The following is a 15,596-nucleotide window of genomic DNA, read 5'->3' on the forward strand; positions in this document are numbered from 1 at the left end:
TTCTTCGATGGTTTCTTCCTTCTGTTGTATAAGTTTGTTTATAGCAGGGGACCACCAGATTGGCTTCCTTTTTTTGGAGAAGGGCATTTTGGTTCTATTTGGGTTGGCACAATTCTTGCACGAGTGGATGTGCTCGTACAGTGCCCTAATGTAGGATTCTGCAGTTGTACTTTCAGATCCCGTCTGCATGGGTGTCATGAAGTTTGTCACTTCTGACTTCAGTAGTATGAAGTTGGCTTGGAGAAGTTTTTTAAGGAGGTTTCCTTACTGAGGGGTGGAGGTGGGATGTGGATGTCAAGGGTGATTTGCTTATGGTCAGACCTGACCAATGAGAGGGTGACCACTGGTGTGGAGCATCTATCTCCCATGTTGGTAATGACCAGGTCTAGGATATTGGAGCCCCTGGTGGGACAACGGAATACTTGATCCAGGGCATTGGAATTTATGAATTCCAAGAACCATTGGGAAAAGGAGTTGGTACCTGAGTAGTTTTCCCAGTTAATGGCAGGGTAGTTGAAATCACCCAGTATTAGGGTGTTAGGTTGTATCCTAATATTTTCCAGTATGTTTAGAAAGGTGTAGTGAGAATCTTGAGGCATGGTGGGGGATCTGTAGCAAGATACAATTTGCATTGCAGTCTTACCTAGTGTCAGTTGCACCTGGAGAATTTCAGATGCATTGTGTTGGGCAACTAGCCTGAAGGTGTGAATATCCTTGGTGAATATGGACACTCCATCTTTTGTGTTTTGGTCTTGGTTTTGTGGCCAAAAAATGTGGTAAGAGTTGTAGCCTGGTATTGCAGGGGTGCTGTCTGGAGCCTTGAACCAGGTCTCAGTTACTGCACAGATATCGATGTTCTCCATTTTTTGGAGTGCCTTGAGAGTGCATTTTGAGGGTTGGACTTCTAGCATCGAGTAGTATTACCTTCAGATTTTGCATGCTTGTATCTGTTACGGTGGTGGGTTTATCCTTTGAACCTTGCCTAAAAAAGGCACTATAGGGTTGGCAAGAGCTTTAGCCAGTAACCTGAATCCCAGGGGTGACAGGTGCAGACCATCTCTGGCAAAGCATCGTGGTTTGTCGATCATGTCTTCCCAGGCAGACAGATACTGTATCCCCTTTGAATGACACCAGAAGCTTAGCGAATTGTTGAAGTCAATCATTTTGTCCTTATACTGTGGTATCATTCTGGGCTAAGGCAGGATGCTACTCAGGGCTAGGGTCATACCTGCCTGGCCACATGATCCAAGAGCTCTTCCATGTCTCTTTTCATGTAGTCCAGGGAGGTATGTCTCAAGTCATTCACACCAACATGGACAATAACAGAGTCGTATTTGTACTTGTTGTGGAGTGACTTGAGTGCATGCATTATGTGGTGGATCCTGGCACCTGACAGGCTGCTGACTGTAATTTTCTCCTTGTTCAGTCTGGTGAGTGGGACATCAGTGTGCCTGACTATAGAGTCACCTATGACTGAAGTGTGGGTACATTGTCTTGCCTTAGGGGCTGTTGTTGGGTGGCACACTGGTGTTGTGAGCTATGTGTCACTTTGGTTGTGACTGGTGTTTGTTTGCGTTTCAGCTTCGGAGGTCCTTTTTGCTTGGGCAGGTTAATGTTATGGGCCTCCGCATATGTGGGTTTAGTGTTGCTATGTATGGGTGCTGATGGTGTGGGTTTTGAAGGGCTATGAGTTGCTTGAGGTGTAGTGCAGGTGTTAACCTTCTCCTCTTGACTGTCTAGCACAATCTTGGCTGGAGAGAGCTTTGTTTCCAGTTTGGCTATGTAAGTGCATCTCTCGCAGGTTGTAGTGTTGGGTGGTAGGAGGAGAGGATTGTCTGTGTACATGAGGCAGTTGCCGCATTGCCCCAGTATGCCCAGATTCACCAGGTGGACAGGAGAAATCACCGGAAGCTGACCCTTGGACATGCACATTTAGGTGCTTTTTTTGTAGAGTTTAAGAGCTGTTTTCCCTTACCTTTGCAAGGTACTTTGCAATTATAGGCGGTTTAGTGTCTACGATTAATTTCTCCTTATTGACAAGGAGAGTTGAGTGCTTGTATCAGTTTCAGGCTTCCTAGTGCTTTCCAGTAGGTTCTAGAGCAAGTGCTAGTCACAGAGGTTCAGATTTTAGTGCTACTACTGAGAAACCAGCTAGTTCTAAGGGAAAATTTGAAGAGCACACTTTCTGGCACCTGGAATAGTTTAACTGTAGCCTCGCAGTGCTGCACGATGCGAAAAATATGCAAACACATATTTTTAGGCCAGAAAGTTGAAAGGTTTAGAAATTAGCCCAAAAAGGCTAATAAAATTACAATTTCAGAGCTGGAAACCACTCCTATAGTGTAAGATAGGCAGCACAAGGCTCACCACTCCCACTGGTAAGCAGTAGGACTTCCCTCTACCACAGCAAGGTCTGTATAGCTCTAAACACAGAAAATAAAGTCCTGAGACAAGCAAAGCCTGAGATATGGACTGGCTAGGAAAGGTGGGAAACGAGCAAACAAGATAGTATTTTTTTTTTTTGTTGAAATAGGCTAAACAATGCAATAATACAGTAAATCATCATCTTCTTTTGGCTGTTCCTGTTAGGGGACGTCACAGCGGATCATCTGTTTCCATTTCTTCCTGTCCTCTGCATCATGCTCTTTCACACCAACCGCCTGCATGTCCTCTCTCACCACATCCATAAACCGCATCTTAGGCCTTCCTCTTTTCCTCTTACCTGGCAGCTCCATCCTTAGCATCCTTTTCCCAATATACCCAGCATCCCTCCTCAGCACATGTCCAAAACAATGCAATCTCACCTCTCTTGCTTTGTTTCCAAACTGTCCAACCCGAGCTGACCCTCTAATATACTGATTCCTAATCCTGTCCATCCTAGTCACACCCAGTGCAAATCTTAACATCTTTAACTCTGCCACATCCAGCTCTGACTCCTGCCTTTTCGACAATGCTACCATCTCCAACCCATATAACATAGCTGGTCTCACTACCCTCTTGTAGACCTTCCCTTTCACTCATATTGGTACTCGTCTGTCATAAATCACTCCTGACACTCTTTTCCACCCATTCCACCCTGCCTGTACTCTCTTCTTCACCTCTCTTCCACACTCACCATTACTCTGAACTGTTGATCCCAAGTACTTAAACTCATCCACCTTTACCAACTCTACTCCCTTGATCCTCACCATTCCTCTACCCTCCCTCTCATTTACACACATATATTCTGTTTTAGCCCTGCTGACCTTCATTCCTCTCCTCTCTAAAGCATATCTCCACCTCTCCAGTGTCTCCTGAACCTGGTCCCTACTCTCACTACATATCACAATGTCATCTGCAAACATCATAGTCCATGAGGCCTCCTGTCTAATCTCATCTGTTAACCTGTCCATCACCACTGCAAATAGGAAAGGGCTCAGAGCTGATCCTTGATGTAAACCCACCTCCACCTTAAACGTTATCTGTCACTTCCACTGCAGTCCTCACCAATGTCACACTACCCTTGTACATATCCTGTACTACTCTTACATACTTCTCTGCCACTCCCAACTTCCTCATACAATACCACAACTCCTCTCTAGGCACCCTGTCATATGCTTTCTCTAAGTCCACAAAGACACAATGCAACTCCTTCTGACCTTCTCTGTATTTCTCCAACAACACTCTCAGAGCAAATATTGCATCTGTAGTGCTCTTTCCTGGCATGAAACCATACTGCTGATCACTAATCATCACCTCCCTTCTTAACCTAGCTTCCACTACTCTTTCCCATAACTTCAAGTTGTGACTGATCAATTTTTTCCCTCTGTAGTTACTGCAGCTCTGCACATCACCCTTATTCTTAAAGATAGGTACCAGAACACTTTTTCTCCACACCTCAGGCATCCTCTGACTTTCCAAAATTTCATTAAACAATCTGGATAAAAATTCAACTGCCATTTCTCCTAAGCACCTCCATGCTTCCATTGGTATGTCATCTGGGCCAACAGCCTTTCCATTCTTCATCCTCTTCATAGCTGTCCTTACTTCCTCCTTGCTAATCTGCTTCACTTCCTGATTCACTATCCCCACATCATCCAACCTTCTCTCTCACTCATTCTCTTCATTCATCAGCCCTTCAAAGTACTGTTTCCATCTACTCAACACACTCTCCTCACTTGTGAGTACGTTTCCCTCACTGTCCTTTATCACCCTTACCTGCTGCACATCTTTCCTAGCTCTGTCCCTCTGTCTAACCAATCAGTACAGGTCCTTTTCTCCCTCTTTAGTGTCCAATCTCTCATACACCTCTGTACATGCCTTATCCTTAGCCTTCGCCACCTTTCTCTTTGCCATGTGCCTCATCTCCTTATACTCATGTCTACTTTCTTCATCTCTTTGACAATCCCACTTTTTCTTCGCCAGCCTCTTCCTCCCTATACTCTCCTGTACTTCCTCATTCCACCACCATGTCTCCTTGTCCTCCTTCCTCTGTCCAGATGTCACGCCATGCACCTTCCTAACAGTCTCCCTTACTAGCTCTGCTGTAGTTACCCAGCTATTCGGTAACTCTTCATTGCCTCCCAGTGCCTGTCTTAACTCTTCCCTGCACTCCACCTCACAATCACCCTTTTGTAACTTCCACCATTTAATCCTTGGCACTGCTTTCACACTCCTCCTCCGCTTCTTGATTACCAACATCATCCTGCAGACCACCATTCTATGCTGCTTAACAACACTTTCCCCAGTCACCACTTTACAGTCTCCAATCTCCTTCAGACTGGCCCTCCTACATAGGATATAATCCACCTGTGTGCATCTTCTTCCACCCTTGTATGTCACACTGTGCTCCTCCCTCTTATTAAAATATGTATTCACCACAGCCATGTCCATCCTTTTCGCAAAATCCACAATCATCTGACCTTCTGCATTCCTCTCCTTAACACCATACCTACCCATCACTTCCTCATCCCCTCTGTTCACTTCACCAACATGCCCATTGAAGTCCACTCCAATCACTAGTCTCTCACCCTTGGGTACACTCACCACCACTTCATCCAACTCACTCCAAAATTTTTCTTTCTCATCCATCGCACACCCAACTTGTTGAGCATATGCACTAACAACATTCATCATTACACCATCAGTTTCAAGCTTCATAAACATCACTCTATCAGACACTCTCTTCACCTCCAAAACACTCTTGGCATACTGTCCCATTAGGATAACCCCTACCCCATTTCTTCTGCCATCCACACCATGATAGAACAATTTGAACCCGCCTCCTATACACGTGGCCTTACTTCCCTTCCATCCGGTCTCTTGCACGCACAATATATCAACCTTCCTTCTCTCCATCATATCAGCTAGCTCTCTCCCTATACCAGTCATACTGCCAACATTCAAAGTTCCTACCCTCAGTACTACACTCCTAATCTTCCTCCTCTCTTCCTGCTTTTGGGCATGCCTTCCCCCTCTTTTTCTTCTTTGGCCAACAGTAGCTCAATTTCCGCCAGCACCCTGTTGCCTAACAGCACTGGTGGCGGTCATTGTTAACCTGGGCCTCGACCGATCCGGTATGTAATTATGAAAAGTTCTCTACATCAGTAATTTTTGACAGAGGTTTTACGCCGGATGCCCTTCCTGACGCAACCCTCCCCATTTATCCGGGCTTGGGGCCGGCACAAAGAAATGCACTGGCTTGTGCATCCCCAGTGGCTGGGTTGCAATAATACAGTAAATAAATACAGAAAAGACTAACACACTAGAATGTGTAATCCTAAACAGTAAATGCAATTAAAACTCTACAAACTTAGTAATGTAAAACTTTTTAAATGAAGCAACGCAAGTGCACAAATGAAAAATTATTTAAGAGGCAGTAATACAGCAGAATAAGTAGCTAGTCTACATATGCAGAAAAGTCTATATATACAGAAAAGCAGCTAAAACACACAAACAATTCAGATGCAGTGCAACCTAGAGCACTTGAGCTGTAGCAATATTAAGGCAATTACAGTTATAATAAATGCTCTAAAATATACTCCATATTTCCAAAATATTTGAGAAGCACAGTCAGAACACAAGGAGATTCAGGCAATTTTCTTTTTTGAAATGGGAAAAGGAGAAACAGAAGGCCTTCTCAGATGTTCTCTCTGTATTTGGTAGAATGTGCTAATGACAATAGACTGAGAGGAGTGTCCCAGATCAAATTTACAGTAGGGGCGGGTAACTGCAAAGCCACCAAGTATAACAACAAGACACAAACAGTGAGGGAGGGTGGGGACCAGTACTAAAGCTATTAGCCTACAGACAGTAAACACTACAGAAAGCCACAAAATGAAAGCTTTTAAACAGATAAAGGAGCAATGAGACTCTACAGAGTGCATTTAACTGCAAACAAATCAGTTACCTATGCAGATTAGTTAATAGAAATAAAATACACTAAAAACTATGCAGCAGGCAAAAAAGTGTTATATATAAATTGCTAGAAACAATAATCAGTATAAATAATCCAAAAAAACAGGATACTTATATATCTCAGCTTAGAGTTGTAGTCAACCCCCCTCCTCAACTCTGCTCAGTTTGTATAGACAGAAATCCTCTCAAAGTTAGGGCTTAAATACCAGAAGATACAACCTTAGACAACTTTAAAAAAAAAAAAGTACAAAAGAACCAGCCCCCACTAGGCAGCAGCCAATTAACACAATCTAGCCAAGGTAAAGAAAGGCTTCTGCTAATTCAAGATGGCCTGTTCATGTGCTTTGAACAATCACTATAGAAACAAACAGGGCCAGAGCCAGCAAATCTGAACTAGGACAATACTAAAGATATTAGCCTACAGACAGTAAACACTACAGGAAGCCACAAAATGAAAGCTTTTAAACAGATAAAGGAGCAAAGAGTCTCTGCAGAATGCTTTTAACTGCAAACAAATCAGTTACCCATACAGATTAGTTAATAGCAATAAAATACACTAAAAACTATGCAGCAGGCAATACAAAGTGCTATATATAAATTGCTAGAAACAATAATCAGTATAAATAATCCAAAAAACAGGATACTTATATATCTCAGCTCAGAGTTGTAGTCATCGCCCCTCCTCCACTCTGCTCAGTGTGTATAGACAGAGATCCTCTCAAAGTTAGAGCTTAAATACTAGAAGATACAACCTTAGACAACTTTTTTTCTTAAAAAAGCACAAAAGAATCAGCCCCCACTAGCCGGCAACCAATTAACACAATCTAGCCAAGGTAAAGAAAGGCTTCTGCTAATTCCAGATGGCCTGTTCATGTGCTTTGAACAATCACTGTAGAAACAAACAGGCCCATAGCCAGCAAATCTGGACTAGGACAATACTAAAGCTATTAGCCTACAGACAGTAAACACTACAGAAAGCCACAAAATGAAAGTTTTTATACAGATAAAGGAGAAAAGATACTCTACAGAATGCTTATAACTGCAAACAAATCAGTTACCTGTGCAGATTAGTTAATAGCAATAAAATACACTAAAAACTATGCAGCAGGCAATAAAAAGTGCTATATGTAAATTGCTAGAAACAATAATCAGTATAAATAATCCAAAAAACAGGATACTTATATATCTCAGCTCAGAGTTGTAGTCAGTGCCCCTCCTCCATTCTGCTCAGTGTGTATAGACAGAGATCCTCTCAAAGTTAGGGCTTAAATACTAGAAGATACAACCTTAGACAACTTTTTTTCTTAAACAAAGCACAAAAGAATCAGCCCCCACTTGCCGGCAACCAATTAACACAATCTAGCCAAGGTAAAGAAAGGCTTCTGCTAATTCCAGATGGCCTGTTCATGTGCTTTGAACAATCACTGTAGAAACAAACAGGCCCAGAGCCAGCTAATCTGAACTAGGACAATACTAAAGTTATTAGCCTGCAGACAGTAAACACTACAGAAAGCCACAAAATGAAAGTTTTTAAACAGATAAAGGAGAAAAGATACTCTACAGAATGCTTATAACTGCAAACAAATCAGTTACCTGTGCAGATTAGTTAATAGCAATAAAATACACTAAAAACTATGCAGCAGGCAATAAAAAGTGCTATATGTAAATTGCTAGAAACAATAATCAGTATAAATAATTCAAAAAACAGGATACTTATATATCTCAGCTCAGAGTTGTAGTCAACGCGCCTCCTCCACTCTGCTCAGTGTGTATAGACAGAAATCCTCTCAAAGTTAGGGCTTAAATACCAGAGGATACAACCTTAGACAACATTTTTTTTAAAAATAAGCACAAAAGAACCTGCCCCCACTAGTCAGCAGCCAATTAACACAATCTAGCCAAGGTATAGAAAGGCTTCTGCTAATTTCAGATGACCTGTTCATGTGCTTTGAACAATCACTGTAGAAACAAAGAGGCCCAGAGTCCCCAAATCTGAACTAGCACAATACTAAAGCTATTAGCCTACAGACAGTAAACACTACAGGAAGCCACAAAATGAAAGTTTTGAAAAAGATAAAGCAGCAAAGAGACTCTACAGAATGCTTTTAACTGCAAACAAATCAGTTACTCATACAGATTAGTTAATAGCAATAAAATACACTAAAAACTATGCAGCAGGCGATAAAAAGTGCTATATACGGGTTGGGAGGGTGGCTTAATGGCTAAGGTGTTTGCCTTACAAACCCAAGGTGTAGGGTTTGAGTCTCACAAGGGATAATTGGCTAGGCTTAAAATGGCTCACAAGGGCAGTTAGCTTAGTACTAAACTATGAACCTATGAACCTATGAATATAAATTGCTAGAAACAATAATCAGTATAAATAATCCAAAAAACAGGATACTTATATATCTCAGCTCACAGTTGTAGTCAACGCCCCTCCTCCACTCTGCTCAGTGTGTATAGACAGAAATCCTCTCAAAGTTAGGGCTTAAATACCAGAAGATACAACCTTAGACAACTTTTTTTCTTAAAAAAAGCACAAAAGAACCAGACCCCACTAGCCAGCAGCCAATTAACACAATCTAGCCAATGTAAATAAAGGCTTCTGCTAATACAAGATGGCCTGTTCATGTGCTTTGAACAATCACTGTAGAAACAAACAGGCCCAGAGCCAGCAAATCTGAACTAGGACAATACTAAAGCTATTAGTCTACAGACAGTAAACACTTCAGGAAGCCACAAAATGAAAGTTTTTAAACAGATAAAGGAGCAAAGAGACTCTACAGAATGCTATTAAATGCAAACAAATCAGTTACCTGTACAGATTAGTTAATAGCAATAAAATACACTAAAAACTATGCAGCAGACAATAAAAAGTGCTATATATAAATTGCTAGAAACAATAATCAGTATAAATAATCCAAAAAACAGGATACTTATATATCTCAGCTCAGAATTGAAGTCAACGCCCCTCCTCCATTCTTCTCAGTGTGTATAGACAGAGATCCTCTCAAAGTTAGGCTTAAATACTAGAAGATACAACCTTAGACAACTTTTTTTCTTAAAAAAAGCACAAAAGAACCAGCCCCAACTAGCCAGCAGCCAATTAACACAATCTAGCCAAGGTAAAGAAAGGCTTCTGCTAATTCCAGATGGCCTGTTCATGTGCTTTGAAAAATCACAGTAGAAACAAACAGGCCCAGAGCCAGCAAATTTGAACTAGGACAATACTAAAGCTATTAGCCTACAGACAGTAAACACTACAGAAAGCCACAAAATGAAAGTTTTTAAACAGATAAAGGAGCAAAGAGTCTCTACAGAGTGCTTTTAACTGCAAACAAATCAGTTACCCATGCAGATTAGTTAATAGAAATAAAATACACTAAAAACTATGCAGCAGGCAATAAAAAGTGCTATATATAAATTGCTAGAAACAATAATCAGTATAAATAATCCAAAAAAAAGATACTTATATATCTCAGCTCAGAGTTGTAGTCAATGCCCCTCCTCCACTCTGCTCAGTGTATATAGACAGAAATCCTCTCAAAGTTAGGGCGTAAATACCAGAAGATACAACCTTAGACAACTTTAAAAAAAATAAAGTACGAAAGAACCATCCCCCACTAGCCAGCAGCCAAGTAACACAATCTAGCCAAGGTAAAGAAAGGCTTCTGCTAATTCAAGATGGCCTGTTCATGTACTTTGCACAATCACTGTAGAAACAAAGAGGCCCAGAGCCAGCAAATCTGAACTAGGACAATAATAAAGCTATTAGCCTACAGACAGTAAACACTACAGGAAGCCACAAAATTAAAGCTTTTAAACAGATAAAGGAACAAAGAGACTCTACAGAATGCTTTTAACTGCAAAGAAATCAGTTACCCATACAGATCAGTTACTAGCAATAAAATACACTAAAAACTATGCATCAGGCAATAAAAAGTGCTATATATAAATTGCTAGAAACAATAATCAGTATAAATAGTCCAAAAAAACGGTTACTAATATATCTCAGCTCAGAGTTGTAGTCAACGCCCCTCCTCCACTCTGCTCAGTGTGTATAGACAGAAATCCTCTCAAAGTTAGGGCTTAAATACCAAAAGATACAACCTTAGACAACTTTTTTTCTTAAAAAAAAGCACAAAAGAACCAGACCCCACTAGCCAGCAGCCAATTAACACAATCTAGCCAAGGTAAAGAAAGGCTTCTGCTAATTCCAGATGGCCTGTTCACATGCTTTGAGAAATCACTGTAGAAACAAACAGGTCCAGAGCCAGCAAATCTGAACTAGGACAATATTAAAGTTATTAGCCTACAGACAGTAAACACTGCAGAAAGCCACAAAATGAAAGTTTATAAACAGATAAAGGAGCAAAGAGACTCTACAGAGTGCTTTTAACTGCAAACAAATCAGTTACCCGTGCAGATTAGTTAATAGAAATAAAATACACTAAAAACTATGCAGCAGGCAGTAAAAAGTGCTATATATAAATTGCTAGAAACAATAATCAGTATAAATAATCCAAAAAAACAGGATACTTATATATCTCAGCTTAGAGTTGTAGTCAACACCCCTCCTCCACTCTGCTCAGTGTGCATAGACAGAAATCCTCTCAAAGTTAGGGCTTAAATACCGGAAGATACAACCTTAGACAACATTTTTTTAAAAAGAAAAGTACAAATGAACCAGCCCCCACTAGCCAGCAGCCAATTAACACAATCTAGCCAAGGTAAAGAAAGGCTTCTGCTAATTCAAGATGGCCTGTTCATGTGCTTTGAACAATCACTGTAGAAACAAACAGGCCCAGAGCCAGCAAATCTGAACTAGGACAATACTAAAGCTATTAGCCTACAGCCAGTAAACACTACAGGAAGCCACAAAATGAAAGCTTTTAAACAGATAAAGGAGCAAAGAGACTCTACAGAATGCTTTTAACTGTAAACAAATCAATTACCCATACAGATTAGTTAATAGAAATGAAATGCACTAAAAACTATGCAGCAGGCAATAAAAAGTGCTACATATAAATTGCTAGAAACAATAATCAGTATAAATAATCTAAAAAACAGGATACTTATATATCTCAGCTCAGAGTTGTAGTCAACGCCCCTCCTCCACTCTGCTCAGTGTGTATAGACAGAAATCCTCTCAAAGTTAGGGCTTAAATACCAGAAGATACAACCTTAGACAACTTTTTTTTCTTAAGAAAAGCACAAAAGAACCAGCTCCCACTAGCCAGCAGCCAATTAACACAATCTAGCCAAGGTAAAGAAAGGCTTCTGCTAATTCTAGATGGCCTGTTCACATGCTTTGAACAATCACTGTAGAAACAAACAGGCCCAGAGCCAGCAAATCTGAACTAGGACAATACTAAAGCTATTAGTCTACAGACAGTAAACACTACAGAAAGCCACAAAATGAAAGTTTTTATACAGATAAAGGAGAAAAGATACTCTACAGAATGCTTATAACTGCAAACAAATCAGTTACCTATGCATATTAGTTAATAGCAATAAAATACACTAAAAACTATGCAGCAGGCAATAAAAAGTGCTATATATAAATTGCTAGTAACAATAATCAGTATAAGATAATATATTATATAGTATATTAAGAAAAGCACAAAAGAACCAGCTCCCACTAGCCAGCAGCCAATTAACACAATCTAGCCAAGGTAAAGAAAGGCTTCTGCTAATTCTAGATGGCCTGTTCACATGCTTTGAACAATCACTGTAGAAACAAACAGGCCCAGAGCCAGCAAATCTGAACTAGGACAATACTAAAGCTATTAGTCTACAGACAGTAAACACTACAGAAAGCCACAAAATGAAAGTTTTTATACAGATAAAGGAGAAAAGATACTCTACAGAATGCTTATAACTGCAAACAAATCAGTTAGCTATGCATATTAGTTAATAGCAATAAAATACACTAAAAACTATGCAGCAGGCAATAAAAAGTGCTATATATAAATTGCTAGAAACAATAATCAGTATAAATAATCCAAAAAAACAGGACACGTATATCTCAGCTTAGAATTGTAGTCAATGCCCCTCCTCCACTCTGCTCAGTGTGTGTATAGTCAGAAATCCTCTCAAAGTCAAGGCTTAAATACCAGCAGATACAACCTTAGACAACTTTTTTTTTAAAAAAGCACAAAAGAACCAGCCCCCACTAGCCAGCAGCCAATTAACACAATCTAGCCAAGGTAAAGAAAGGCTTCTGCTAATTCTAGATGGCCTGTTCATGTGCTTTGAACAATCACTGTAGAAACAAACAGGCCCAGAGCCAGCAAATCTGAACTAGGACAATACTAAAGCTATTAGCCTACAGACAGTAAACACTACAGAAAGCCACAAAATGAAAGTTTATAAACAGATAAAGGAGCAAAGAGACTCTACAGAATGCTTTAACTGCAAACAAATCAGTTACCTGTGCAGATTAGTTAATAGCAATAAAATACCCTAAAAACTATGCAGCAGGCAAAAAAAAGTGCTATATATAAATTGCTAGAAACAATAACCAGTATAAATAATCCAAAAAACAGGACACTTATATATCTCAGCTGAGAGTTGTAGTCAGAGCCCCTTCTCCACTCTGCTCAGTGTGTATAGACAGAAACCCTCTCAAAATTACGGTTTAAATACCAGAACATACAACATTAGACAACTTGTTTTAAAAAAAAGCACAAAAGAACCAGCCCCCACTAGCCAGCAGCCAATTAACACAATCTAGCCAAGGTAAAGAAAGGCTTCTGCTAATTCAAGATGGCCTGTTCATGTGCTTTGAACAATCACTGTAGAAACAAACAGGCCCAGAGCCAGCAAATCTGAACTAGGACAATACTAAAGCTATTAGTCTACAGACAGTAAACACTACAGAAAGCCACAAAATGAAAGTTTTTAAACAGATAAGGGAGCAAAGAGACTCTACAGAATGCTTTTAACTGCAAACAAATCAGTTACCAGTGCAGATTAGTTAATAGCAATAAAATACACTAAAAACTATGCAGCAGGCAATAAAAAGTGCTATATATAAATTGCAAGAAACAATAATCAGTATAAATAATCCAAAAAAACAGGATTATTATATATCTCAGGTTAGAGTTGTAGTCAACGCCCATCCTCCACTCTGCTCAGTGTGTATAGACAGAAATCCTCTCAAAGTTAGGGCTTAAATACCAGAAGATACAACCTTAGACAACTTTAAAAAAAAAAAGCACAAAAGAACCAGCCCCCACTAGCTAGCCGCCAATTAACACAATCTAGCCAAGGTAAAGAAAGGCTTCTGCTAATTCTAGATGGCCTGTTCATGTGCTTTGAACAATCACTGTAGAAACAAACAGGCCCAGAGCCAGCAAATCTGAACAAGGACAATACTAAAGCTATTAGCCTACAGACAGTAAACACTACAGAAAGCCACAAAATGAAAGTTTTTATACAGATAAAGGAGAAAAGATACTCTACAGAATGCTTATAACTGCAAACAAATCAGTTACCTGTGCATACTAGTTAATAGCAATAAAATACACAAAAAACTATGCAGCAGGCAATAAAAAGTGCTATATATAAATTGCTAGAAACAATAATCAGTATAAATAATCCAAAAAAACAGGACACATATATATCTCAGCTTAGAGTTGTAGTCAACGCCCCTCCTCCACTCTGCTCAGTGTGTATAGACAGAAATCCTCTCAAAGTTAGGGCTTAAATACCAGAAGATACAACCTTAGACAACTTTAAAAAAAATCACAAAAGAAAAAGCCCCCACTAGCCAGCAGCCAATTAACACAATCTAGCCAAGGTAAAGAAAGGCTCCTGCTAATTCAAGATGGCCTGTTCATGTGCTTTGAACAATTACTGTAGAAACAAACAGGCCCAGAGCCAGCAAATCTGAACTAGGACAATACTAAAGCTATTAGTCTACAGACAGTAAACACTACAGGAAGCCACAAAATTAAAGTTTTTAAACAGATAAAGGAGCAAAGAGACTCTACAGAATGCTTTTAAATGCAAACAAATCAGTTACCTGTACAGATTAGTTAATAGCAATAAAATACACAAAAAACTATGCAGCAGGCAATAAAAAGTGCTATATATAAATTGCTAGAAACAATAATCAGTATAAATAATCCAAAAACAGGATACTTATATATCTCAGCTCAGAGTTGTAGTCAATGCCTCTCCTCCATTCTGCTCAGTGTGTATAGACAGAGATCCTCTCAAAGTTGGGGCTTAAATACTAGAATATACAACCTTAGACAACTTTTTTTCTTAAACAAAGCACAAAAGAACCAGCCCCCACTAGCCAGCAACCAATTAACACAATCTAGCCAAGGTAAAGAAAGGCTTCTGCTAATTCAAGATGACCTGTTCATGTGCTTTGAATAATCAATGTAGAAACAAACAGGCCGAGAGCCAGCAAATCTGAACTAGGACAATACTAAAGCTATTAGCCTACAGACAGTAAACACTACAGAAAGCCACAAAATGAAAGTTTTTATACAGATAAAGGAGCAAAGATACTCTACAGATGCTTATAACTGCAAACAAATCAGTTACCTGTGCAGATTAGTTAATAGCAATAAAATACACTAAAAACTATGCAGCAGGCAATAACAAGTGCTATATATAAATTGCTAGAAACAATAATCAGTATAAATAATCCAAAAAAAACAGGATACTTATATATCTCAACTTAGAGTTGTAGTCATTGCCCCTCCTCCACTCTGTTCAGTGTGTATAGACAGAAATACTCCCAAAGTTAGGGCTTAAATACCAGAAGATAAAACCTTAGACAACTTTTTTTAAAACAAAAAGCACAAAAATAAAAACAGCCCCCACTAGCTAGCAGCCAATTAACACAATCCAGCCAAGGTAAAGAAAGGCTTCTGCTAATTCAAGATGGCCTGTTCATGTGCTTTGAACAATCACTGTAGAAACAAGCAGGCCCAGAGCCAGCAAATCTGAACTAGGACAATACTAAAGCTATTAGCCCACAGACAGTAAACCCTACAGAAAGCCACAAAATGAAAGTTTTTAAACAGATAAAGGAGCAAAGAAACTCTACAGAATGCTTTTAACTGCAAACAAATCAGTTACCCGTACAGATTAGTTAATAGCAATAAAATACACTAAAAAATATGCGGCAGGCAATAACAAGTGCTATATATAAATTGCTAGAAACAATAATCAGTATA

This window comes from Protopterus annectens, chromosome 1.part0 (assembly GCF_019279795.1).
Source record: "Protopterus annectens isolate FY-2018-M chromosome 1.part0, PAN1.0, whole genome shotgun sequence".
NCBI classification, from domain to species: domain Eukaryota; kingdom Metazoa; phylum Chordata; order Ceratodontiformes; family Protopteridae; genus Protopterus; species Protopterus annectens.